The sequence below is a fragment of the Rhinoderma darwinii genome, chromosome 4 (genome assembly GCF_050947455.1).
Source record: "Rhinoderma darwinii isolate aRhiDar2 chromosome 4, aRhiDar2.hap1, whole genome shotgun sequence".
In the NCBI taxonomy this organism is placed as follows: domain Eukaryota; kingdom Metazoa; phylum Chordata; class Amphibia; order Anura; family Rhinodermatidae; genus Rhinoderma; species Rhinoderma darwinii.
The window spans coordinates 144,340,479-144,366,590 of NC_134690.1; the positions used below are offsets into that span (position 1 = coordinate 144,340,479).

A 26,112-nucleotide genomic window follows, 5' to 3' on the forward strand; every position below is an offset into this window, starting at 1 on the left:
CTCCCAGCTGCCAACATGATAGAAGTGCATGGGGACGAGCGAGCAGAGTAACGAGCGCTCTTCCCCATACACTACTGATAGTAGCTCCTTGTGAAAGGAGTAAAAGAGTACCGATCAGCGAGCTATCTCGTTGATCGGCGCTTGTTTACATGGCCCTCAAAGGGCCGTGCAATAGGACCCTTAGTTAAATTACGCATTCCATGAGAACATACTTTTAGGGTCTTTGTACATCAATTTGTTAAGGTGTCAGAGATGCCATAACATAACAGGCTTTGTCAGGTCAGGGATGCGCTTTAAAGGGGTTAGCTACTTTCTAATACAACTTCTAAAACGCTGTAAGTTGCAGCGTTCTGACACAGGCAACGTAAACTCCCCATCACTCACTATTGCGCTAAATTTCCGTGCCCCCTGCTTCACCGGGAACAGCTTAGTAAACAGTCGACGGCGCAAACATCTAGTCCATAGCTTTAGAGATGGCGGCAGTCAGGTGATTTGCCATGTGACCACCTCACCAGCTGCCAGCTCGGATGCTGAACCATGGCTTAACACATTCGGAGCAGGTGCCAATAAAGGGAGCAGAATCTCCCATATCCGCGCATGTGCTAAAAGCATTCAGTGCAGAAGAGAAGGAAGCCGGTCACTTGGTCAAATCACCTGACAGCCGCCATCTTGAAAGCTCTGGACAGGATAATCGCGCTGCCCACTGTTTACTTAGCAGGGGAGCAGAAGGCCCTCAAATGAAGCGCAAGGTTACGTACAGTTGCCTGGGTCAGACCACAGCAACTTAGGGCATTTTAGAAATTTTATTAGAAAAGTGACCAACCCCAAAAATTATCATTTATAAAAGCATTTCCCCTTGAATCACATCCACAAAAGCCAAACCAGTGCATCTACCAGGCCATCAGAGGTAAAGAAGATCAAATACATTTACACATGACAAATATACAACACTTTTTAAGCTCGTTCATTCCAATATATTGCTACAAAAAAAAAAAATATATATATATAGTTATTACCTCATGCAACCGTCTGAAGTGCCAGTATAATATAAAAGAGCAGGCCACGATACCTATCGAAACAGAATGTGAAGATTAACTTTTAGAAAAGCACAGGTGTCAAATTAAAGGGGTTTTCAAGTTAAAAAAAAAACATAAAAAATATTAATAATAATGTTCATTCACACAAAGAGAATACAGAGTGGAATTCCATGCTCAGGACCGTAATCTTAGCCAGAGTGAAGAGTCTATAAAGTGCATCTCTCACTCTGGAGAACCTGTCCTGCATTAGGTGGACAGTACACTGTATTCAACAGCCACTGTGTAATGCTTCATTTCCCCTGTGGTGGAGCTACAGGCAAATTGAACCCTTGCTGACATTTTTCCCCACAGATTGCTGTGATTAGCTGGTCAGGGGAGCCTTCCAGCAAAAAGGGATTAACCTAGGAGAACCCCTTTAAACGTTCACTGAAAACTTCCTATACTGACATCTCAGAAAGTCCCAGTTCTTATTAACAGGGCTTTCCTCAGGCTAAGGCCTCATGCACACGACCGTAAAAACACCCGTTATTGCGGGTCGTAATTACGACCCGCAATAACGGGCCCATAGACTTCTGTTAGTCACGGGTACCTTCCCGTTTTCTCACGGGAAGGTGCCCGTGGCGTTAAAAAAATAGAACATGTTCTATTTTTTCATTTTACGGGCCGTGCTGCTATGCTTAGGCCTCATGCACACGACCGTGCTCGTAATTACGAGCACGGCCGGCCACGGGCAGCCGGCCGCTTTTGCGAGCCGTGCTCCCATTATAAAGCATAGCTCTTAGCTCATGTCTGTGTACAATTAAAGTTTGAACATTGAGGCCATGTTCACATGTTGAGCTTTTAGGTGCAGATTCCATGCCCAAATCTGCTGACATTTCACATCTAATGCAAGTGAATGGGGTGAATGTAACCACTTCACAACACTACTGAAAAGAAAAGAAAAAAAAAAGAAAAAAAAAAATCAGGACTTAAATTAAATGGCCACAAAGTTTTGGAACATTTTCGTTTGAAATCAGTAGATTTGATCCTGAACAAAACATCAAATCACTGATTAAAAAGGTTTAACGTTTTCCCACTCGAAAAACCTGTTTAAAATCCCTGCCACTAGGGGTCTCCCTTCTTTGTAATTTGCTGTCCACTTATTGTTCATACAGCAAACCCGTCTTCAGCAGAAAGGAAGCCGAGACGGAATGCAGGCTCACTGTGAGAGACGGAGGCTGGAGGGAATGGGGCTCACTGTGAGAGACGGAGGCTGGAGGGAATGGGGCTCACTGTGAGAGACGGAGGCTGGAGGGAATGGGGCTCACTGTGAGAGACGGAGGCTGGAGGGAATGGGGCTCACTGTGAGAGACGGAGGCTGGAGGGAATGGGGCTCACTGTGAGAGACGGAGGCTGGAGGGAATGGGGCTCACTGTGAGAGACGGAGGCTGGAGGGAATGGGGCTCACTTCAAATAGCCATATCTCGGGATGTGGATCACTTAGAACATTGTCACAGTCGGGAATGGGAACTGTATGTGCATATGGTATCCAGCTTCCTTTCCCGGCTGACCTTTTATCTGGTGATATCTCAGATCCTGTAGCTTTCATATGCCACCAGAATAGCAGTTCTAAGTGGGAACAGCCCGAGATATGGCTATTTAAAGTGACCCCATTGGTGAGGCATCAGTCTGTAGAAATGGGTTACTGGCAGATTTGTAAGTTTGGACCAAGCCCCAGTCTCAGAGTGGAAGACAAGCTGTGGTGAGGACAGAATAAGGCAAATCACGCCGGAACAAAAAAAAAAATACAGCGCACAAAGGGTTACACAGGTACAGAATAACCTCCCAATGAGGCCTCTGCATGATTTTACAGAACTCGTCATAACTCAGGTACCATTAAACATACAGCGCGTTCATAATTGCTGCTGATTCCGCACCGAAACACCATGGATTAGCTCCATCCAATAACAATAGAGCTAATGCACCTGTAGATCCACTGGCACATCCGCGGCAGAAATCCAGATTTTAGTCTTGATTTTCTGAGACAGTGTGAACATACCCCAAAGGTGTCACTGCTATTAACCGCTATGCCTTATTGCCACACTTACAAAGTAAACAGTAAGTGAGAAAGACGATGCAGATAGGACTGCAGAAACAGACTACGCATACATTTGTTTGTAACCATGGAGACACAACTGTAGATGGAACAAAAAAATTTGCAATCGGTTGCAAAAAACACACAAAAATACTAAACTACACTTTATCTAGCTCAAGGGTGAACAGCCTTTTCTGTTCAGAGGGCCTTATTGTCAGATTTTATAACTCCCAAGGGCCACATTCAAATTTAAAGTGGTATTCCCATCTAGGACATTAATGGCATATTCACATTATATGCCATTAATGTCTGGCGTTTTGCAACTCCCACAAACTACAATGGATAGAACAGCATGCATGTGAGGCAACGTCTCCACCTCATTTCATTCTCTCAAGTTGCCATCAGGGGATATGCCACAAATGTCTCGGATCACTCTGGGTAAATGTGACATTATGTCTAGTGCAGGGCCTTAAGGGGCAGTGAATGACAGATGGATCCAAAGGGCACCAAAGAAAGAATACCAGTCATGCACCCCCCCCCCCCAGGCCTGTGCTAGGCACAACACAGGAAGAGTTTATGCCCCCCATAGTAGAAGCTACACAGTGCCCCTATAATAGCACTAGCCACACAGAGCTCCCCAGTAGTATTGACCACACAGTACCCCTTGTAGCCCCTCCCCCTCATAACAGTGCCAGGCATAGTGTCCCATGATATTATTAACCACACAGAGAATCCACTAGTGCTAGCCACAGAAAGTTCTAGATATACTATGTCACGAGATCAGCAGGGCTCTAACTACTGTGACCCCTAACAATCTCAGCGGAGAAGTGGCCACCGCGGCTTTGCATTAAAGTTAATGGGAGATACAGAAAAGACACTTTAGCCAGAAATGGGACCAGGCGGCCCCGTTCTTGTGATTTGTGGGGTCCAGACAGTTGAACCACCAGCCTGGATCGGACATCTCTGCATTTAGTGGAAGCTCCAGATCGTCTTTTGTAAGAAAACATCTTTATAAGGATCAGCTCTCCTGTTACAGATGCAGCAATCAAACCTTTCCCTTTTGCAAATCAACAGAAGCACAACTGCGGCGCAATAAAGGAGTCTCTCTGGATCCAATACCGAATGAGACTGGACAGTGCTTCCCTTCAGGCCAGATCACATGGCGAGCGCAAGAAAACACGGTCCTGGATATACAGCAATCTACTGCTAGTTGTGACACATAGAAAGTCAGACCATGTCGAGAATTGTTTACATTTGTATGTATAGAATGTGACGGAAAAGTAAAACACTAGTATCATGTTTCAGAATACACAGCGCAGGCACCAGATGGGGCTTGTTTACAGAATATACTGTACAGACTATTACTTGACCCCTCCCTATAAGAACTAAATACCCGCAGTCACACAACACCGTGTAGCAGAATCAGACGGCGGAGGGGTCCCGGCTATTCCCATGTATGACAGCTAGTGAATGTGACTAATGGCGACTAGCAAGTTTCATTCACCTTCCTATGAGCCGTCAGAAACGTTACGCTCCCCACACCCGGCACATACTTGGCGCGGCGGTAGAGGAACCACGTGTGCAGCCACACTCCGCTCACATGCCCCTACTCACTGCCCCCAAGACAGCAGCAGGCGGTGACCCGGGCATACGGAAACAATCCGGTGAGAGAGAAGGGATAGGGGAGGGGTATTACAGTCGCCCCCTTAAAGAGTTCAACAACCGCCCGTGAGACGCGTCGCACTTCCGGGTTAGGTGGTGTCGCTCAGTGAAGTGACGTCCAAGGCCACTTCCGGTTCTTAAAAAAAAACCTGCTGCAACATGGGTATCGAGGATACCGGAAACAAAGCGATGACGTAAAGGCGTATCGCGGAGGGCGGGACTGTACGTGAAGGCTGCCGGCGCCTTCAACTACACACACTAGTTCTTCCCACGTGACCCTGGGGAACACTATCTCCTCCGCAGTGTATAGTGGAGTGCGCACACGTTATCAGCGGCACTGTGTATCTTGCAGCTTCTACATCTCTGAAGCCGCGTGGAGCGTCACACATCTGCAATATACAGTCAATTAGCCCGCCAAAACCACAGATTGCTATTAACTAATAGGGCGTTTGATCCCCTAATTAATTATTAGCAGCGGCAGATATGTTTGGTAGGTCTGGCCTTCAGGTGACAATGCTGGATGCGCGCAGAACTAGTGCATAGGGGGAATGGCAGAGTTACCCACAACGCCCATACTACGGCTCTCCCTGTGCCAAGTTCCGTGCCTGTTTTTACTTGTGAGGGAACCTGCTGCTATTCTCTTCCTGTCAATTATTGCAATAAATGGAGGTTTGTAATGATCAGACGAAAGCTACAGGACCTTTTGCCACACAGATTAGAAATAAAGGGTTATTCCCATCTCGGGCCCCCTTCACGTCACATTTATTCTTTAGGTTTAGGGTATGTTCACACGAGGGCGTCCGTTACGGCTGAAATTACGGGGATGTTTCAGCCTGAAAACATCCCTGTAATATCAGCCGTAACGGCATGTGCAGGCGCTTGAACGCCGCGTCAATTACGGCCGTAAATGGCGCTGCTATTCATTGGAGTCAATGAATAACGGCTCTAATTACGGCCAAAGAAGTGACAGGTCACTTCTTCTACGCGGGCGTCTATTTACGCGCCGTCTTTTGACAGCGGCGCGGAAATTACGCCTCGTGTGAACAGACAAACGTCTGCCCATTGCTTTCAATGGGCAGATGTTTGTCAGCGCTATTGAGGCGCTATTTTCGGACGTAATTCGGGGCAAAAACGCCCGAATTACGTCCGTAAATAGGCCGTGTGAACATACCCTTAGCGTGCAGCTCCGGGAGCCATACAGAGGCCAAAGAATGTTCTCCTGGCCTCCATACGGAGGTTTACATTTGTATACTTTTTTTTCTAGGTATGGAATAGCGTAGTAGAGTACGCTACTCCATCCTGAAAAAAAGACATGCCGAGCGGTATAGTTAACATGGGTGCATAATAATGGCATCTATCACCCATAGACTAAAACGTCTACGTCATGAACTCTCGTGACCCCAGTTCATGACCTATCACTTTAAAATATACCATTATAATCTACAGTGAAAGATGCTGCTGTTCGGGCATCCGTCACACCCTATGTTTAACTTATACGTCACACGAAGTGCAATAAACATGATAAGATGGACTTTATTGATCCCCCAAAGGGAAATTCATAAATCGTTTCATTGCTTCACAGAAACAATGAAACCAGTAGCGACGAAAAATATAACCTACAACAATAACACATGGATTACAATACATTAAGATCCATAAAATTAAACCAATTTGAAATCGAAAATTCACATTACTGACCCAATTACATTCTAAACTTTCATTGTATAAAAATGCAGCAGTCGGCAAAAAAGACCTGTATCTTTCGAACACTTAAAGAGGCTCTGTCACCAGATTTTGCAGCCCCTATCTGCTATTGCAGCAGATAGGCGCTGCAATGTAGATTACAGTAACGTTTTTATTTTTAAAAAACGAGCATTTTTGGCCAAGTTATGACCATTTTTGTAGTTATGCAAATGAGGCTTGCAAAAGTACAACTGGGTGTGTTTAAAGTAAAAGTCCAAGTGGGCGTGTACTATGTGCGTACATCGGGGCGTTTTTAATACTTTTACTAGCTGGGCGTTGTGTATAGAAGTATCATCCACTTCTCTTCAGAACGCCCAGCTTCTGGCAGTGCAAAGACACAGCGTGTTCTCGAGAGATCACGCTGTGTCGTCACTCACAGGTCCTGCATCGTGTCAGACGAGCGAGGACACATCGGCACCAGAGGCTACAGTTGATTCTCCAGCAGCATCAGCGTTTGCAGGTAAGTCGATGTAGCTACTTACCTGCTAACGCCGATGCTGCTGCAGAATCAACTGAAGCCTCTGGTGCCGATGTGTCCGACACGATGCAGGACCTGTGAGTGACGTCACAGATCTGCACTGCCAGAAGCTGGGCGTTGTGAAGAGAAGTGGATGATACTTCTCATCAGAACGCCCAGCTAGTAAAAGTATTAAAAACGCCCTGATGTACGCACATAATACACGCCCACTTGGACTTTTAAACACACCCACTTGGACTTTTGCAAGCCTCATTTGCATAACTACAAAAATGGTCATAACTTGGCCAAAAATGCTCGTTTTTTAAAAATAAAAACGTTACTGTAATCTACATTGCAGCGCCGATCTGCTGCAATAGCAGATAGGGGTTGCAAAATCTGGTGACAGAGCCTCTTTAAATTGAATGCATCTTTTATTGAATGTACTACGTTGAGCATTCACAGTCAAACAGAGGAGCTGGACGTATGATTATTTTCTTAAAACTTTTTTAAAATCCGTTGATCCTCCAATACACTAAGGCCCCATGCACACGACCGTATTTTTTCCCTCCTGTAAATACGGTTCCTTTGTCACACATTTTTAACCCGTATTTACGAACCCGTGCCCGTAAATACGGGTCCGTTGTCCCCTGTATTCCACCCGTATTACGGACCCGTTTTCTCTGATTCTCTTTATTCAAAAATTCTAATCAGGCATGAGCCTGCAGACTTCTATGGGCCGGCCCGTGGCGTAATTACGGCCTGAAATAGGACATGTTCTATATTTTTCAACGGCCCGGGCACCTTCCGGTAAGCAAACGGGAAGGTACCCGTGGACAATAGAAGTCATAGGCCCGTAAAAAACATTTCTAAAACATGTAACATATTTGTGCACACATTAAATTATCTCAATTGGCGCAAAAAATAGATGGCTACATCCCTTTTTCTATAACGGTATGTGCACACGACCTCTTTTCAGACGTAATAGAGGCATTTTACGCCTCAAATTACGCCTGAAAAGACGGCTCCAATACGTCGGCAAACATCTGCTTGCAATGGGTCTTACGATGTTCTGTGCAGACGAGCTGTCATTTTACGCGTCACTGTCAAAAGACGGCGCGTAAAATTATGCCCGCGTCAAAGAAGTGCAGGACACTTCTTGGGACGTAATTGGAGCAGTTTTTCATTGACTCCAATGGAAACCAGCTCCAATTACGTCCGTAAAAAAGACGCAGCAAAAAACGCCTGCACTTGTAAAAACGCCTGAAATTCTGGCGCTGTTTTGAGACATTTTTGACTCTGCGTGTGAACATACCCTAACACATCACAATTTTTTCTCCAGTCCAATTTATCATCCATATACACACCCAAGTATTTATAATGAACTACTGACTGCTAATTTGAATCTGCTCTGATTCCCTTTCCTTTTTACAAAAATCAATTATCATCTATTTTGTTTTCCATACATTTAGTTCCAAATAGTTTTCCTTGTGAAGGCAGCCTCCGAAATTAATGCCATACCTGGGACTTGCACCTATATCAAGAACCCGTTACTCCCATAGAACAGAATGGGGAGAGAGAGTGACGCACGGCCACTCACCAATCACTCCCCACCTGGATGCGGCAGCTGCCTCAGTGGGTGGGTTGGGGGAGCTCTATTCTTGACATAGGTGCGGGTCCCAAAGTATTTTCAGAGAATATGAAAAACGCTGAAAAGTAACTGTTTGTCTGAATGGTCACCAAATGATGTCACCATGGCTCAAGTATTTATTTTGCATTATGTTGACCTACTCGGTTGTTTTAATTTTGCTAGGGCTTGCTTTGCACTATCTGCTGCCCAGCATGTGAAACACTATCACTTTAGAGACAGGAAGGGAGGGGGGAGCAATATGATGTGAGAAGTCTGGTACTACAGGAAGGAGAGAAATTACGACAAGTTCAGTGTATGAAAGGTCACAAAAGCAGGAGATAAACACCAGAAGCATGGTCACGTGCTCTACATAGTGCAGATTTTGCATGTAATTTTTAAGCCAGAAACCTAAAAAAATAATTTTATATATATGGTATGGCTCAATTCCGGTTTTAGCTTGCAGCTGACGCTCGCAGCGTATGGAGCGGGCTTAGCCAGTGAGCTCTATGCTTCTGTCCCCCCACCACGACATACAGTGCATTCGGAAAGTCTTCAGGCCCTTTCCCTTGTTTCACATTTTTATGTTGAGGCCTTGTGCTAAAATCATATAAAATTCAAGATTTTCCCCATCATTCTGCACTCAATACCCATAATGACAGAGTAAAAACAGAATTGTAGAATTTTTTGCAAATTTGTTATAAATGAAATCCTCAAATTTCGCATGGACATAAGTATTCAGACCCTTTGCTATTGGACTTGAAATTTAGGTCTGGGGGCCTCCCATTTATCTCTGGCTGAGCTCCAAAGATCCTGTGTGCAGATGGGAGAAACTTTCAGAAGGTCAACGATCATTGCAGCACTCCACCAGTCTGGGCTTTATGGCAGAGTGGCCAGAAAAAAAGCTTCTCCTCAGTAAAAGTCTGAGAGTTTTGTAGGTGCTTTATTTGCAAACTCCAGACTGAGAAACAAGATTCTGTGGTCTGATGAAACCAAGACTGAACTTTTTGGCCTCAATTCTAAGTGTCATGTCTGGAGGAAACAATGCATTGTTCATCACCTGCCCAATATCATCCCTACACTGAAGCATAGTGGTGGCAGCTTCATGCTGTGGGAGTGTTTTTCAGCGGTTGGGACAGGAAGACTGGTCATGGTTGAGGGATAGATGAATGGAGCAAAGTACAGAGATATTCTTAATAAGAAGCTGATCCAGAGTACTCTGGGCCGAAGGTTCACCTTCCAACAAGACAATTCCTCTAAGCACACAGCCAAGACAACACAGGAGTGGCTTAGGAACAACTGTGAATGTCCTTGAGTGGAACAGCCAGAGCTCTGATGTGAACCCAATCAAATATCTCTGGAGAGACCTGAAAATGGCTGTCCACCAACTATCCACATTCAACCTGACAAAGCTTGAGAGGATCTGCAGAGACGTGTGCAAACCTTGTGGAATCACACCCAGGAAGACTGGAGGCTGTTATCGCTGCCAAAGGTGCTTCACCCAAGTACTGAGTAAAGGGTCCGAATGCTTATGGCCATGCAATATTTTAGTTTTTCCTTTTCAATAAATTTGCAAAAAGATTACTAACATTCTGTCTTCACGTTGTCATTATGGGGTATTGAGTGCAGAATGATGGGGAAAGACTGGAATTTTTATTTTAGCACAAGGCCTCAACGTAACAAAGTGTGAAAAAATTTAAAGGGTCTGAAGCCTTTCCGAACATGTACTTTATGATGGGTAAGGGCTTAATAGGGCTATCTCATGCCTCTGTCTATATACCTTATTAACCCCGTCCTGACATTTGACGTATTCATACGTCATAGCCGGGTAGGGGGAAGTATGGAACGGGCTCACGGAGTGAACCTGCTCCATACGATGCGGGTGTCGGCTGTATGTTACAGCCGACACTTCACAGTAACGAGCGGGATCGCGCAATAGTGTGCGCTCGTTTAACCAGTTAAATGCCGCGGTTAGTAGCGACCGCAGCATTTATATCGTTAGAGGAGGGCGACCCCCTCTAGCAGCTCATCGCGCCCTCCCGCAATACAATCGCGGGGTGGCGATGGTTGCTATGGCTGCCTGGGGGCCTAATGAACGCCCCCAGGTCCGCCATCTTTGTGCTCCTACTAAGCCCTTCCTCTAGCAATATACATTGGTATTGCAGTATATCATGCAAGCGATCCAACGATCGCTGGTTGAAGTGCCATTGGGGGACTAATAAAAATGTGTAAAGTAAAGAGGTTATTTTTAATGTAAAAAAAGTAAAAAAATAAAATAAAGTTTTTCCCTTTCCCCCCCCCCTAGAGCATAGTAAAAAAAGAAACATAATTGGTATCGCCGCATTCGTAAAAGTCTGAACTATTACAATATATCATTATTTAACCCGCACGGTGAACGCCGTAAAAAAAAAAATGTAAACGCCAGAATGTCTATTTTTTGGTCACCTAATCTCCCACAAAAAATGGAATAAAAAGTGATCAAACGTCGCATGTACACCAAAATAGTATCATTAAAAACGACAGCTTATCCTGCAAAAAATAGGCAGTCATACCACTTAATTGACAGAAAAATAAAAAACGTATGTCTCAGAATTTGGCGACACAAAATAAATTACATTACATTTTTACAGGGGCCAGTTCAGTTGTGAAGTGGCTTTGAGGTCCTTATATATTAGAAACCCCCAATAAGTCACCCCATTTTAAAAAACTTCACCCCTCAAAGTATTCAAAACAGTATTTAGAAAGTTTCTTAACCCTTTAGATGTTTCACCGGAATTAAAGCAAAGTATAGGTGAAATTTACACATTTAATTTCTTTTTGTAGAAATTCATTTTTAATCAATATTTTTTTTTTTTGTAACAGAGAAAGTTTTACTAGAGAAACGCAACTCAATATTTAATGCGCAGGTTCAGCAGATTTAGGAAATATCCTACATGTGGCCCTAGTGTGGTAATGTACTGAAGCAAAGGAGCACCTAGTTGATTTTGGGGCCTTCCTTTTTATTACAATATATTTTAGGCACCATGTCAGGTTTGAAGGGCTCTTGCGATGCCAAAACAGTGGAAATCCCCCAAAAGTGACCCCATTTGGGAAACTACACATCTCAAGGAAATAATCTAGGGGTATAGTGAGCGTTTGACCCCACAGGTTCATTGCAGAAATTATTGGAAGTAGGCCGTAAAAATTAAAATAAACATTTTTTTCAAAGAAAATGTAGGTTTAGCTAATTTTTTTTCATTTCCACAAGGACTAAAGGAAAAAAAGCACCACAACATTTGTGAAGCAATTTCTCCCGATTAAAACAATACCCCACATGTGGTCCTAAATCGCTGTTCAGACACACGGCAGGGCTCAGAAGGGAAAGCGTGCTATTTGGCTTTTGGTGCTCAAATTTAGCAAGAATGGTTTGCGGAGGCCATGTTGCATTTGCAAAGCCGCTGAGGGGACAAAACAGTGGAAACCCCCCACAAGTGACTCCATTTTGGAAACTACACCCATTGAGGAAATTATTTAGAGGTATAGTGAGCATTTTGACGGCACAGGTTTTTTGCAGAAATTATTGGAATTAAAATCTCCATTTTTTCAAAGAAAATGTAGGTTTAGCTAATTTCTTTAAATTTCCATAAGGACTAAAGGAGAAAAAGTACCGAAAAACTTGTAAAGCAATTTATCCAGAGTACGGCAATACCCCATATGTGGTAAACTGCTTTTTGGGCACACAGTAGGGCTCAGAAGGGAAGGAGAGCCATTTGGCTTTTGGAGTGCAGATTTTACTGGATTGGTTTCTGGGTGCTATGTCACATTTGCAAAGCCCCTGTGGGATCAAAGCAGTGGAAACCCCCCAGAAGTGACCACATTTTGGAAACTACACCCCTCTAGGTAGTGAGCATGTTAACCCTGCAGGTGTTTTGCAGAAATTAGCGTGCACTCGATGTTGCAGAGTAAAAATGGGATTTTTTTTCATAGATATGCCAATATGTGGCGCCCAGCTTGTACCACCATAGCAAGACCACTCTCTAATTATTATGCTGTGTTTCCCAGTTTTAGAAACACCCTACATGGGGCACTAATCTTTTGCCTGGACATTTGACAGGGCTCGGGAGTGAAAGAGTACCATGTAAAATTGAGGCCTAATTTGGCGACTTACAAAAAATTGGTTCACAATTGCAGGGCTCAGATGTAAAATAATAAAAAGAAACTCCTGAGAAATTACCCCATTTTGGAAACTGCACCCCTCAAGGCATTTATTAGGAGGTGTAGTGCGCATTTTCACCCCACAGGTCTTTTCCATAAATGATTGCGCTGCGGATGGTGCAAAGTAAAAATTATTTTTTTTTCCCTAGGGATGCTATTTCAGTGGCAAATATGTTGTGCCCAGCTTGTGCCACTGGAGACAGACAGCACGAAAATTGTAAAAAGGGTTCTCTCGGATATGTCGATGACATATATGTGGAAGTAAACTGCTGTAGGGTTCAGAAGGGAGGGAGCACCATTTGGCTTTTAGAGCGTGGATTTGCTTGGTAGTAGATTTGTTTGAGTATTGCTAGTGTTTCCGTTTATAAAGTGGGGGCACATGTAAGCCGGGCAGAGTACTTCAGGGGCATAGTCAGGTGGTATAATAATTGGGTTAAAAAAATAATAATAATAATAGATTGGCACACAGTACTCTGATTAGGCCGAAATTGTTAGGAGGTCTTAATTCCACTGACACTAAAACTTTCTATCAGGCTATTCAGTGGAGTAGAATCATGGATTGGTATGGTGCCTCACGTTCAAAACTTTATGTTTCTGCTGAAGAAGAAATGTGTGGGAGGTCTTTAACTCAGATTTTGTTACACTCTGTTACGTCCTGTCCGGGGGTAGCCCCTACTAATTTGCTTACAAAAGCGACACTGGCAGTCTGGAAAAAATTATCATTCAAGGCACAGATCTGTCCTACTCCATCATTATTGATAACTTTGGGGTATCTGTTAGGGTATGTTCACACGCACTAATTACGGATGTAATTCGGTCGTTTTTGCCCCGAATTACGTCCGAAAATAGCGCCTCAATAGCGTTGACAAACATCTGCCCATTGAAAGCAATGGGCAGACGTTTGTCTGTTCACACGAGGCGTATATTTACGCGCCGCTGTCAAATGACGGCGCGTAAATAGACGCCCGCGTCAAAGAAGTGACCTGTCACTTCTTTGGCCGTAATTGGAGCCGTTATTCATTGACTCCAATGAATAGCAGCGCCAATTACGTCCGTAATGGACGCGGCGTTCAAGCGCCTGCACATGCCGTTACGGCTGAAATTACAGGGATGTTTTCAGGCGGAAACATCCCCGTAATTTCAGCCGTTACGGACGCTGTCGTATCAACATACCCTTAGGTCTCCGGAATCTGAGAGGTAGTACCAACCCCTTACTATGTACGGAATTAAAGGACATGGCCCTAGGAGAAATAGTAAATAATGGTGAATTTCCTTCCTTGGCATTTTTAAGAGAAAAGTTTCCACAAGTGCTCTTAATCTACTTGAATTATATGCAAATGTTATCAAATTATACTTTTCTACTTAAAGAGGCTCTGTCACCAGATTATAAATGCCCTATCTCCTACATAATCTGATCGGCGCTGGAATGTAGAAAACAACAGTGGTTTTTATTTTGAAAAACGATCATTTTTGAGCAAGTTCTGAGCTAGTTTAGATTTATGCTAATTCGTTTCTTAATGACCAACTGGGCGTGTTTTTACTTTTTACCAACTGGGCGTTGTGAAGAGAAGTGTATGACGCTGACCAATCAGTGACCAATCAGCGTCATACACTTCTCATTGTTCCAGCCCAGCTTGTTTCACTGCACAATCACACTGTAACAATGGGCTGGAACAATGAGAAGTGTATGACGCTGATTGGTCACTGATTGGTCAGCGTCATACACTCCTCTGTACAACGCCCAGTTGGTAAAACGTAAAAACACACCCAGTTGTCTATTAAGAAACGAATTAGCATAAATCTAAAATTGCTCATAACTTGTTAAAAAATGATCGTTTTTCAAAATAAAAACCACTGTTGTTATCTACATTACAGCACCAATCAGATTATGTAGGAGATAGAGCACTTATAATCTGGTGACAGAGCCTCTTTAAGCAGGGTTCTATTGTTAGGCCTCTGACGTGGTTTGAGTCTTTATTGTCTTCCTCCACACCGATTCCCAAATCCATTTCCTTGATATATAAAAATCTTGTATCTATGGATACGGAGATTTCACTACCATATATTAATTCCTGGGAGAAAGAGTTAAATGTTAAATTTACAAATATTGAAATACAACAAATTTACAGGTTTAGCTGTGGCCCTTCAGAAACCTCTTATAAATTAGTGAGCAGGTGGTACAAAACTCCGGAGCTACTCCACAAAAATAGAATGTTCTAGATCTCCGTTATGCTGGAGATGTCATAAACAAATTGGCTCATACACTCATATGGTGGGCTTGTGAATTAATAAAGCCTTATTGGAGAGAAGTGGAAAGGATTTTGAAAATTATTTGTCCAACAGCTCCTCCATTATCTATCTCCTTATTGTTTTTGAATTTACGATCAGACTCCTCCTCATCTGTTTCTAGAGGGGTCTTGTGGTCACATTTGGTTTTAGCGGCAAAAGCTATGATCCCATTGTATTGGCGGAAAGAGAATCCCCCATCTATTGCTCATTGGTAAAAAAAAGTTGCACAGATGTCCAGATTAGAAGAATTGAGCTATTTGTCACAAAGGAACATGGGTAAATACTATAGAATATGGCTCCCTTGGCTGAATTTCCTCTCCGATGCTGGCGGGTTCATGGGCTGCCTGGGTGACTAATATGTTTTGTGCCTCTGGTGGCTAAGTGGATTTGAGGGATTGGGTTTGGGTATGTGCACACACACTAATTACGGACGTATTTCGGCCGCAAGTCCAGGACCGAACACAGTGCAGGGAGCCGGGCTCCTAGCATCATACTTATGTATGATGCTAGGAGTCCCTGCTACTCCGTGGAACTACTGTCCCGTACTGAAAACATGATTACAGTACGGGACAGTTGTCCTGCAGAGAGGCAGGGACTCCTAGCATCGTACATAACTATGATGCTAGGAGCCCGGCTCCCTGCACTGTGTTCGGTCCACTACTTGCGGCCGAAATACGTCCGTCAATTACGGACGTATTTAGTGTGTGTGCACATACCCTTACTGCTCGTTCATCCTCCACCATGCAAATATCTTTTTCAGATGATGTGTTAGTAATGACATGGATATGTATACGGTTTTTACATGTTATTAAGCTAAACTCTACTTGTTCATGTGGATTGTTATATCGTATATATAGAAGTACTATGTTATCATTTCTATATAATTGTAAATGTCTATTCAAACTTGTATTTGATGTCAACCGTTTTGGATGAAAAAATGGAAAATCAATAAACAAATTTTTTTTAAATAAATAATAATCCATAGATATTGGTTACGTTGTGAAGCAATCCTCAATGCACAGGACAGTGTCGTACTAATAAATGTCCTTCCTTATCTCCCTTTTGGTCCACACTCCGCACCTTTTCAGTGTGGGGAATTTTGCTGGGAAGTGTTGTCCTGGTATAATACGGGCACCGTCGCTTCCAGCGGATATGTTTGAGTCCTCCCCTTCCTGGTTCCCTAATTTTAGGGCCTTGATAATTCACCTCTTGAAACAGAAGAAATGTTCCCCTCGGGCCTGCACAACTGCATATTTTTTATTTCCTGACATATTGGAGCCTTAACTAATTTTATTTTTTGATAGACGTAGCGGTATGAGGGCTGGTTTGTTGCGGGACGAGCTGTAGTTATTATTGGTATCATTTTGGGGTACATGTGACTTTTTGATCACTTTTTATCCTCTTTTTTTTTTGGGAGGCAAGGGATTAAAAAACTGAAATTCTGGCATAGTTTTTTTTTATACAGCGTTCACCATGCGTTATAAATTACATGTTAACTTTATTCTGCGGGTCAGTACGATTCCGGCAATAACAAATTTATAGCGTTTTTATGTTTTACAACTTTTTGCACAATAAAATTACTTTTGTAAAAAGAATGTATTTTTTCTGTCGCCAAGTTGTGAAAACCATAACGTTTTAATTTTTTAGTCGACGGAGGTGTATGAGGGCTTGTTTTTTGCGAGACGAGCTGTAGTTTTTATTGGTACCATTTTTGGATACATGCGACTTTCTGATCACTTTTTATTCCAATATTTGTAGGGCAAAGTGTCCAAAAACCAGAAATTCAGGTATCGTTTTTTCCGAGTTTTTTTTTTGCGCCGTTCACCGCGTGGAATAAATAACAATATTTTTATAGTTCAGGCGGTTATGGACACGGCGATACCAAATATCTATGGTTTATTTATTGCAGTGTACTAGATCTGTCAGTCATTCTCTGACAGCTTCGCCTCCCGGCGGGGCCTAATCGGCTTCCGTAATGGCAGAGCAGGAGGCCATTGTTAAGTCTCCTGTAGCCATAGCAACATCAAAGTAGTTAATGGCAGGGATTGGAGCTAGCTTTGGTTCCTGCTGTTACAGGTGGATGTCAGCTATAACATACATCTGATATCCACCGCTGATGACGCCGGCTCAGCTCCTGAGCCAACGCCAACTTGCCGTCGGCTACGGAAGCCTTTCAGGCCCCGCCACCGGGTGGGGGCTGGAGGTATTCCGTGCTAGGCAGACCGGAACGCCAATATTAGGCCTCCGGTTGCCATTGCAGCCACCGGAACCCCAGCAATTTCATTGCTGGGGTTCCAATGAGCTGCAAACAGCTTAAATGCAGCGATCGCGTTTGAGCGCTGCATTTAAGGGGTTAATGGCGGGGATTGAAGCTAAGTTCGGTCCCAGCCATTACAGCCGGATGTCAGCTGTAAGATACCGCTGACATCCGGCGATGGTGGCACTGACTCAGCTTCTGAGCCGGTGTCCACCATTTGGCATATGGATATGGCAAAATGCGGGAAGTAGTAGCTTTCTATGACGTTTCCATACGACAAATGTTAGGAAGGGGTTAAAGGGGTTGATTTAATCAAGACAACCCATTTTTTTTTTAATATTAAAGCTAGCACAGCGATCAGCCGCTGGCCATACATTTGTTGTCACAGCAGGGAAAGTTTAGCAGAAGGGCTTGTCTACATGTAACGGAATTGCTGCAGAAAATTTCTGCAGCAATTCAGTTGAAAGTAACAGACTCTCCGCTGCGGCAAAGACACACCATTCCCTGCGGTTTTTACTGCAGAAAATGGTGCGGATCTTGCCTCGTTTTTCTCAATGTTGGGAGAAGGTGACATCTATGAAAAACGCAGCAATTCAGTCCACTTTCCGCAGCAGGAATTGACAAGCTGTGGTATGAAAAATACGCACCGCAGGTGAATCTATGGTCTGAATTTTTACACAGCGAGTGGATGAGATTTGTTGAATCTCAGCCACTTTGCGGCTACTGTATTCTGCTGCGTATTTTCCGTCTGCAATTCTGGATGGAAAAATACGCAGCAATTCCGCTACGTGTGAACAAGCCCTCACAGCTCTGCCAGAGCAAGAACCGCCTTTTGTTAGCGGCTCTTCACCTTGTCTAATAGAGAGGCAATATGCCTTAATAGGGGATGTGGAAAGGTGTTGTCTTTGTGAGAACGCCTCTAACATATATTCGACACAATTTATACATATATAGATTTCCGATATGTGGTTTCTAAAGAATACTGCTAATTACTTTCATATTCGCTTCTGCCTAGTTGGTGTCATACACTGTGAAAAGCTGTATATAGGGATGAAGTCAGTCTCATGGCAGTGGCCATACATTAGCTCTGGGTTATGTTCATTTAGTAGCTACAGCCTCTGCCTAGTTTTCAGACGACTTACGTCCCCACATATCTCCATGGAGGCACCACATCAGATGCTGTGTCTCCAGAGTGGTCCCACTGCAGTTGTCCATATAGTGCCCTACAGTAGTTGTGGTGACCACAGTGCAACCATAGTAGTTACAGTACCACTATAATGCTGTCACAATAGTAAATGTTCCTAATAGTGTCTCCATCACTTACTGTGCCCCCTCACATACCATATCCGCCATAGTAGCCTGCTATCAGTTATTGTGTCCTTACATACGTTACTTTTCCCATAGTTCCTCACCACTAGATAAAGGGGTTGTCCCAGAGAACCCCTTTCATATCTCAGCTGATTGCCATAGGTCTGGCACTTGACACCCAAGACAAAGAGATGATTTTGCCTGAGGAATCGGACATTTCCCCTGCAGCGGCCGCTGAGCACACCATTCTGGGTTATAGAGGAGGGACCACCATTTATATGGTTATGGGCCGTCTACATAAAAAAAAACCTCTTTAACGTGCATTATAGTGCTCCCACTTTGCCTACATAGGACCCCCAGAGTAGGGAAAGCGATTTTGCTCCCATGACGAGTAGTGGTCTCAACAAGGCAACCTCAGTCTTTATGCCCAAGTGATGATTTGCAATATGTCTAAGGGTATGTGCACACACACTAATTACGTCCGTAATTGACGGACGTATTTCGGCCGCAAGTCCCGGACCGAACACAGTGCAGGGAGCCGGGCTCCTGACATCATAGTTATGTACGATGCTAGGAGTCCCTGCTTCTCCGTGGAACTACTGTCCCGTACTGAAAACATGATTACAGTACGGGACAGTTGTCCTGCAGCGAGGCAGGGACTCCTAGCGTCGTACATAACTATGATGCTAGGAGCCCGGCTCCCTGCACTGTGTTCGGTCCGGGACTTGCGGCCGAAATACGTCCGTCAATTACGGACGTAATTAGTGTGTGTGCACATACCCTTACAATGAGCAACGGTCTGAGTAATACCAGAGAAAACTTGGAGAATTGTGTTCATTTATCATCTGTTGCACTGGTGACTCATGACTGAGAGCCAGGTTCATTGAATGTGTGCGGGCTGTACTACTAAACGCGCTTTCTTTACACATTACAACTGAAGACTATTTTTCATCAAACCTATGCATTAGAAATTACAATGATTTAGTTTGCTGTACCTATAATGCATTCCTGTACAAAAGAACATTTCTATGTGGGCTTGGCAGATGTCAACCTCAATACGCCTTGTCAGAGGGTACCCAGTGGGAGGAATTATTCTTCCACAAGTCACTGGCACAAATCCTACCCAGATTGCAGATGAAGTTCTAAGACTGCGAGAAGTCTTCAGTTATCAAATAATTCATTCACTTGAAGCAATATCTGTATGAACCAGTTTCTTTTACTTTCCTACTAATACGCATTCAACTTTCAAGTGAGTAAGGCCCTGTGTTCACACAGAGTTTTCTGCCACGGAAACCGCGACAAAAAAAACGGTCGAAACTGCCTCCATTTCAATGGGATTTCAATGGGAGGTGGAGGCGTTTTTTTTCCCGCAAGCAAAAAAAAAAAGAAAAAAGAAGGTTGCGGGAAAAAGAAGCGACATGCACTATCTTGAGGCGTTTTCCGCCTCAAAAACCCCATTTGAAATCAATGGGAAACGGAAATAAACGTGTTTTTTTTGCCGCACTTTTTTTTTTTTTTGCTTCGATTTGACGCGTTTTTTTGCAAAAAACGCTCGCGGTTTATCCCTCGGTCTGTGGAAATGGGTAAAAAAACGCGACAATCAGGGGTGTCCACTTTCCCCTCTGTGGTTTGCTCTTGAGATTGAGCCTCTGGCGCTGGCAGTTAGGCATTCCTCTTCAATTACTGTTGTCCCTCGAGGTTCTCTGGTGGAGAAAATATCCCTGTATGCAGATGATACGTTGGTGTACTTGGCGGATGATGGTCCTTCGTTGGCTTCGCTCCTATAGTTGATTGACACTTTTGGGTCCTTTTCGGGTTTATCGGTTAATTGGTCTAAGTCGGTTATGTTTCCTCTCTCTGCAGAATATCGCTCTCGGCAGGGTCTCCCTGTCCCGTTACAGGTCGTATCTCAATTTACATATCTTGGGGTGCGGATTTCCCTTAATTTGCTACATTTTCGTGAACTTAACCTGTGTCCGTTGGTGGCCTCTAATGAAAAGCAGCTAAAAACTTGGAGGAACCTTCCCCTTTCCTTATATGGTAGGATAAATCTTTTCAAAATTTTATAACTGCCTAAATTTCTTTACCTCCTCCATCTTTGTCCAATTATATTGCCCAAACAATTTTTTGGACAACTGGATGGGATTCTACGTGAGTTCTACTGGCAGGGGGGCACACCTAGGTTTAGTCCCAGTCTTTTACAGACCCCATAGAGAATGGGGGGGATGGCAGCACCCAACCTTTATCTATATTACTTGGCTTCCTAGCTGGTGCTGGCTCACTGGTAGATTGATGTTGATTTAAGTAATGCGGCTACCGCGCTGGCAGGAGCACTTATGACTTCCTATTAGAGTCTTACCAACTTATTATATAGGTTTAAACACTCGTGTCGGGCGCCACTACCATTAAAAACTATAGCTAGTGCCTGGAGGAAGGCACACGTCTTACTGAGAGATGATGCGGATTCTTCTCACTCCCCTAGGACTCCATTATGGAACAATCCATGGTTGCCTCACCTGGTGTCCCTGCCGGGAGCGATGATGTGGGCTGGGGTGGGGGTTAGATTTTTGGGTCAGCTATACTCTGTTGATAGTGGTTTTGTCTCCTTTTCGGAGCTTGAGGGGAGGTTTGGGGTATCGAAGAAGACTTTTTATTATTATCTCAAATTAAGGCATGCCTGTGTGGCTCAGTTTGGTTCCGTTACTCCTGCATTGGGGTTTTCCAGACTGGAGGACTTGCTTGGCACCCCAGACCTTCCTAAACTCTTACTCAAACATATGCCTTGTTGTTATAGTCTGAAAAACGACCATTTGATAGGGCGTTCCTGGGGTGCAAGAGAGATGTTCCCGATTTGTCGGAGGAGGGGTGGAGCTCTCCTTTTTTGATTTTTTTAATACAGTCACGGTTCATGCACAGGATTTATTACACTCCGGTTAGACTCCTAAGAATTGGGGCCTCAGGGTCAGATAGCTGTTTAGGTGTAAGTCGGATGTTGGCATGTACCTTATAGTTATACCTTAACAGGAGATGCCCTGACAAATTTGGGAAGATTTGGGCTAGGTGGTTGGAGACCTCGGACACTGCTATCTAATCTGTGAGCACTGAGAGATGTGTAGCGCATGTGTGACTGGCGTGTGACTGGGTGCTTGTTTTGTCTGTTCTGGGCAATGATAACGGTCACTTTATGATCCAGTTTTAATTGCAATTTACAAATATCCTTATGTGATCCTTCTTGTCTAAATGCTGGCTTTTGCAATGTGAATGTCTCATATTTTATGGTGATTTTTATTGCCAACTAGTTTTGGTTGGTCAGTATGCTCTGTTTGTTTTTGATTGTACTATGAGAAAAGTTAATAAAAGAAAGCCTTTTTTTAAAAAAAAACACGGCAAAAAACGTGTGTGGTGCAAAACCACTTAAAGCCGGAGCTGATTTTTCCCGGCAGAATTTTCTGCCTTCAAAAAACTCAGTGTGAACAGGGCCTAAGAGTAACTGAAATTCTACCCGGAATAAAAAGATTTCTAGATTAGTAACATAAATAAATACTAGTGTTCTTTTCAGGCATGCGCGGTGTATCCAATGTCGAACATGCGATCGGTTTTCTCCAGCGTCCAGGTGCAACTCTGAATATGTGTTTTTAGGGTAAGGGTATGTGCACACACACTAATTACGTCCGTAATTGACGGACGTATTTCGGCCGCAAGTCCCGGACCGAACACAGTGCAGGGAGCCGGGCTCCTAGCATCATACTTATGTACGATGCTAGGAGTCCCTGCCTCGCTGCAGGACAACTGTCCCGTACTGTAATCGTGTTTTCAGTACGGGACAGTAGTTCCACGGAGAGGCAGGGACTCCTAGCATCGTACATAAGTATGATGCTAGGAGCCCGGCTCCCTGCAGTGTGTTCGGTCTGGTACTTGCGGCCGAAATACGTCCGTCAACTACGGACGTAATTAGTGTGTGTGCACATACCCTAAGAGTAGTTTATATTTCTGTCGTATAAATTGTTTATATAACTGTATATTTGTACTTCTTTATGAACACCCGTTTTCTGTTTATTATGGTAATTAGTTACTAAGATCACTTGTACATTATGGCTATATAAATGGTGAGAAAGGCTTCAGTTGATGCTAAAACGTTGTTTGGTGTATTGTTGATGGCCTAAATAAAGAGCAGCCTAATGGCGTGCGGATGTCCATTTGCTCTTATTCTATGTTCACTACAGTAGACTGTGACTGGCTGGTCTACCTCTAGTTATCTATAGGGTGTGTAAACTTTACCCGGAGTTTCCAATTAATTTGTTACCACACGTAACGGAATTGCTGCGTTTTTGCCGTACAGAAATTGCGGACGTAAAATACGCAGCAGAATACAGTAGCAGCAAAGTGGGTGAGATTTAACAAATCTCATCCACACGCTGCGTAAAATTTCCGAGCAGAAATTCACCCGCGGTGCATATTTTTCGTACTGCAGCATGTCAATTCCTGCTGCAGAAAGTGGACTGAATTGATGCGTTTTTCAGAGGGGATGTCACCCTCTCCCAACATTGAGAAAAGCGCAGCAAAATCCGCATCATTTTCTGCAGGAAAAAATGCAGGAAATGGTGCTTTTTTTTCCGCAGCGGAATTTCTGATAGTTTCTGCGGAATTGCTGAAGAAATTTTCTGCAGCAATTCTGTTACGTGTGGACAAGCGCAAAGACCTCTAAATTACAGTGAAAAGGCAAAAATGAGGTCTTTAATTCTTCATTACTGCAAAAATATTTCCTGGAGCACTGGCGCCTGAACACTAAATGCAACAATACATTTCTTAGCATGTCATCACATTTTCCACTCCCAAACGGCTAATACTGCTATATAGAGAAGGATGATAGTTTTTCTAACATACCTATGTTGACCAAGTCAGCTCATCATGAGCCATAAAAAAAGTGCTTTCATTTCCCTGGGCGCCGTATGCAAATTAACACAATCTAGGAAGTGTCCTGAATTCTAAGGCTACATTCAGACGAGCGTATCTAACCTCAGACGTGAAAACAGACGTTTTTCACGTCTGAGGTGCACCCCTGCCGCGTTGTCACGGATCTCCCATATACTAGAGACTATGGCGGGATGCGTGACACGCAGTATAATAGGACATGTCCTATTTTTTCATGGACCTTTCACACGCTCCTTTGAAGAAACGGTCGTGTGAATTGCCCCATTGAAATACACACTCGTCTGAATGAGCCCTAAGCAGAAACCACATAGAATACAATGCAGTTTACCAGGACCACATGCCTACTGATTGACCAGTGGCACCGACGCCTCATAGATATTTTAATAAATAAAACTATTTTATGGTCTAAAAATGAAAAGAATATAACCAGTAACCCCATGACTGCATTCCCAGTTCCCTGTAAAAAAATAACCACAAAAACTGCTCCTCCATGAAATAGACAAAAAGCACAAGACCTCCAACAAGCAGCCATTGGTTTGTCAATTCTTCCTGCACCGATCGTGGCCATGAGAAATAAAAAAGGGAAGAAGGTCATCAGTCCAGCACGGGCATGACTTGAATGATACTCTCTAAGCGGTGTAGAAGAGTCGTCCGCTCTGCTGAGAGGTCCCGGTCTTTCAGGAGTCTTCAGTCAGTCATGAGTGAATCTAGAATATACATTATCCAAGATGGACAAAATCTGGCTGCCATGGCAACTAGAGAATTTGGGAACTGTAGAGAAACCTTGCTGTGACTACTAGAACCCCTTTGGTTGGGGGAGGCTGTGACTACAGTGCGAGGGGCGGCTTACTGTTACTGCCTGTCGAGGAAGTGGGGAGGTGGTCCTGCTGTGACTACTTGGGAAGTGGAGGGCCGGGGCTGACACCTTAGAAGGGGAGGGGAGAGCACGGGACACAATTTTTTTGGTACATTCACATAGGGTGGTAATGGTTTGGCAGAAAGCTGAACTATAAGGCTGGGGTCACATGACCTATTTTCAGGCGTAAACGAGGCGTATTATACCTCGATTTACGCCTGAAAATACGGCTACAATATGTCGGCAAACATCTGTCCATTCATTTGAATGGGTTTGCCGACATACTGTGCCGACGACCTGTAATTTACGTGTCGTCGTTTGACAGCTGTCAAACGACGACGTGTAAATGACTGCCTCGTCAAAGAAGTGCAGGACACTTCTTTGAAACGTAATTTGAGCCGTTTTTCATTGAATTCAATGAAGAACAGCTCTAAATTATGGCCGTCAGTGACGCCTCGCAAAATGCGAGGACGAGCAATTACGTCTGAAATTACGGAGCTGTTTTCTCCTGAAAACAGCTCCGTAATTTCAGACGTAAATGCAGTTTACGTGTGCACATACCCTTACAGCATCATAGTAAAAGTGCATGTAAACAAACACATGCAGGTTTTTGGAAGCGGTGAGCCGCCGCCATTGCAGTAAACAACAAACTTATTTGCAATGTCGTTTAAGAACAGGTCTGCACATCCGTGGTTATGGCCCTACTGTTGCTGGTTCCTAACTTTTGGAGATTTCTCCTAGACTTGGCTAAGATTCGTTCAGTTCTGCATTATGCATTTTACAGTAATCGTCTCATTCAAAAAATACTGCTGTGGAGGACCGCGTCTAATATAGGAGCATTTCTAGTGAAAAATAATAGAAACCTGGGAGCTTTTCTGGGGGTCACTGCTAATTTTGTTTTCCTTCATAGTATGCCTCCTCCAATATACAAGAAACTAACCAATGAATGAGCAAAGAGCATGAATCAATACCGCAAGTCAGCTTTGCGGATGAGAAATCTAGAGAAAAAAACATCTACATCTGCAAACAAACAGAACAGCAGAATAATCAGCTTTGCAGACAGAAACCGCTCTCTTAATTTTAGGAGATCGACAAGAGCAACCAAAACAGAAGACAAATATATATAAAAGCAACCATAGAACGTAGTAACAGCAACAGGACATCAGAGTAGTTACTGCGTTCTATGGTTGCTTTATATTCAAGTTGGGGAATTGATTCATCGCCTGGTAACGAGCACATGGCCTGGTATCTGGAGATATATATATATATACATACATACATACCTCACACACTAATCCTTCTCAATGAATTAGAATATGAAAAAGTTAATTTCAATAATTCAATTCAAAAAGTGAAACTCATATATTCTATAGATTCATTACGCACAGAGTGATCTATTTCCAGCATTTTTTTTCTTTTAATGTTGATGATTATGGCTTAGGGTATGTTCGCACGTAGTGACCAAAAACGTCTGAAAATACGGAGCTGTTTTCAAGGGAAAACAGCTCCTGATTTTCAGACGTTTTTTGCGCCACTCGCAATTTTCGCTGCGTTTTTTTACGGCCGTTTTTGGAGCTTTTTTCAATAGAGTCTATGGAAAACGTCTCCAAAAATGTCCTGCACTTCTTTTTCGCAGCCGTTTTTTTCACGCGTAAGAAAAACGCAGCGAAAAACGCTCC

At 43.6% G+C, this 26,112-nt stretch overlaps 1 protein-coding gene across 9 annotated transcripts in view; it reads right to left on the reverse strand.

Annotated features, from left to right (window-relative positions):
- TBL1XR1 (TBL1X/Y related 1) overlaps positions 1 to 26,112 on the reverse strand; it is a 137,212-nt gene that overhangs the window by 64,300 nt on the left and 46,800 nt on the right. For 3 of the 9 annotated variants that reach the window (XM_075861641.1, XM_075861635.1, XM_075861637.1), the window contains exon 2: positions 1,017 to 1,069. The exons of 2 other annotated variants lie outside the window; for them this stretch is intronic. The gene's annotated coding sequence lies outside the window, so the exon portion shown is untranslated. Of the gene's footprint in view, positions 1 to 1,016; positions 1,070 to 4,615; positions 4,881 to 26,112 lie in introns of those variants that run through there. 4 more of the 9 variants (XM_075861644.1, XM_075861639.1, XM_075861636.1 and 1 more) reach the window with 3 other exon arrangements.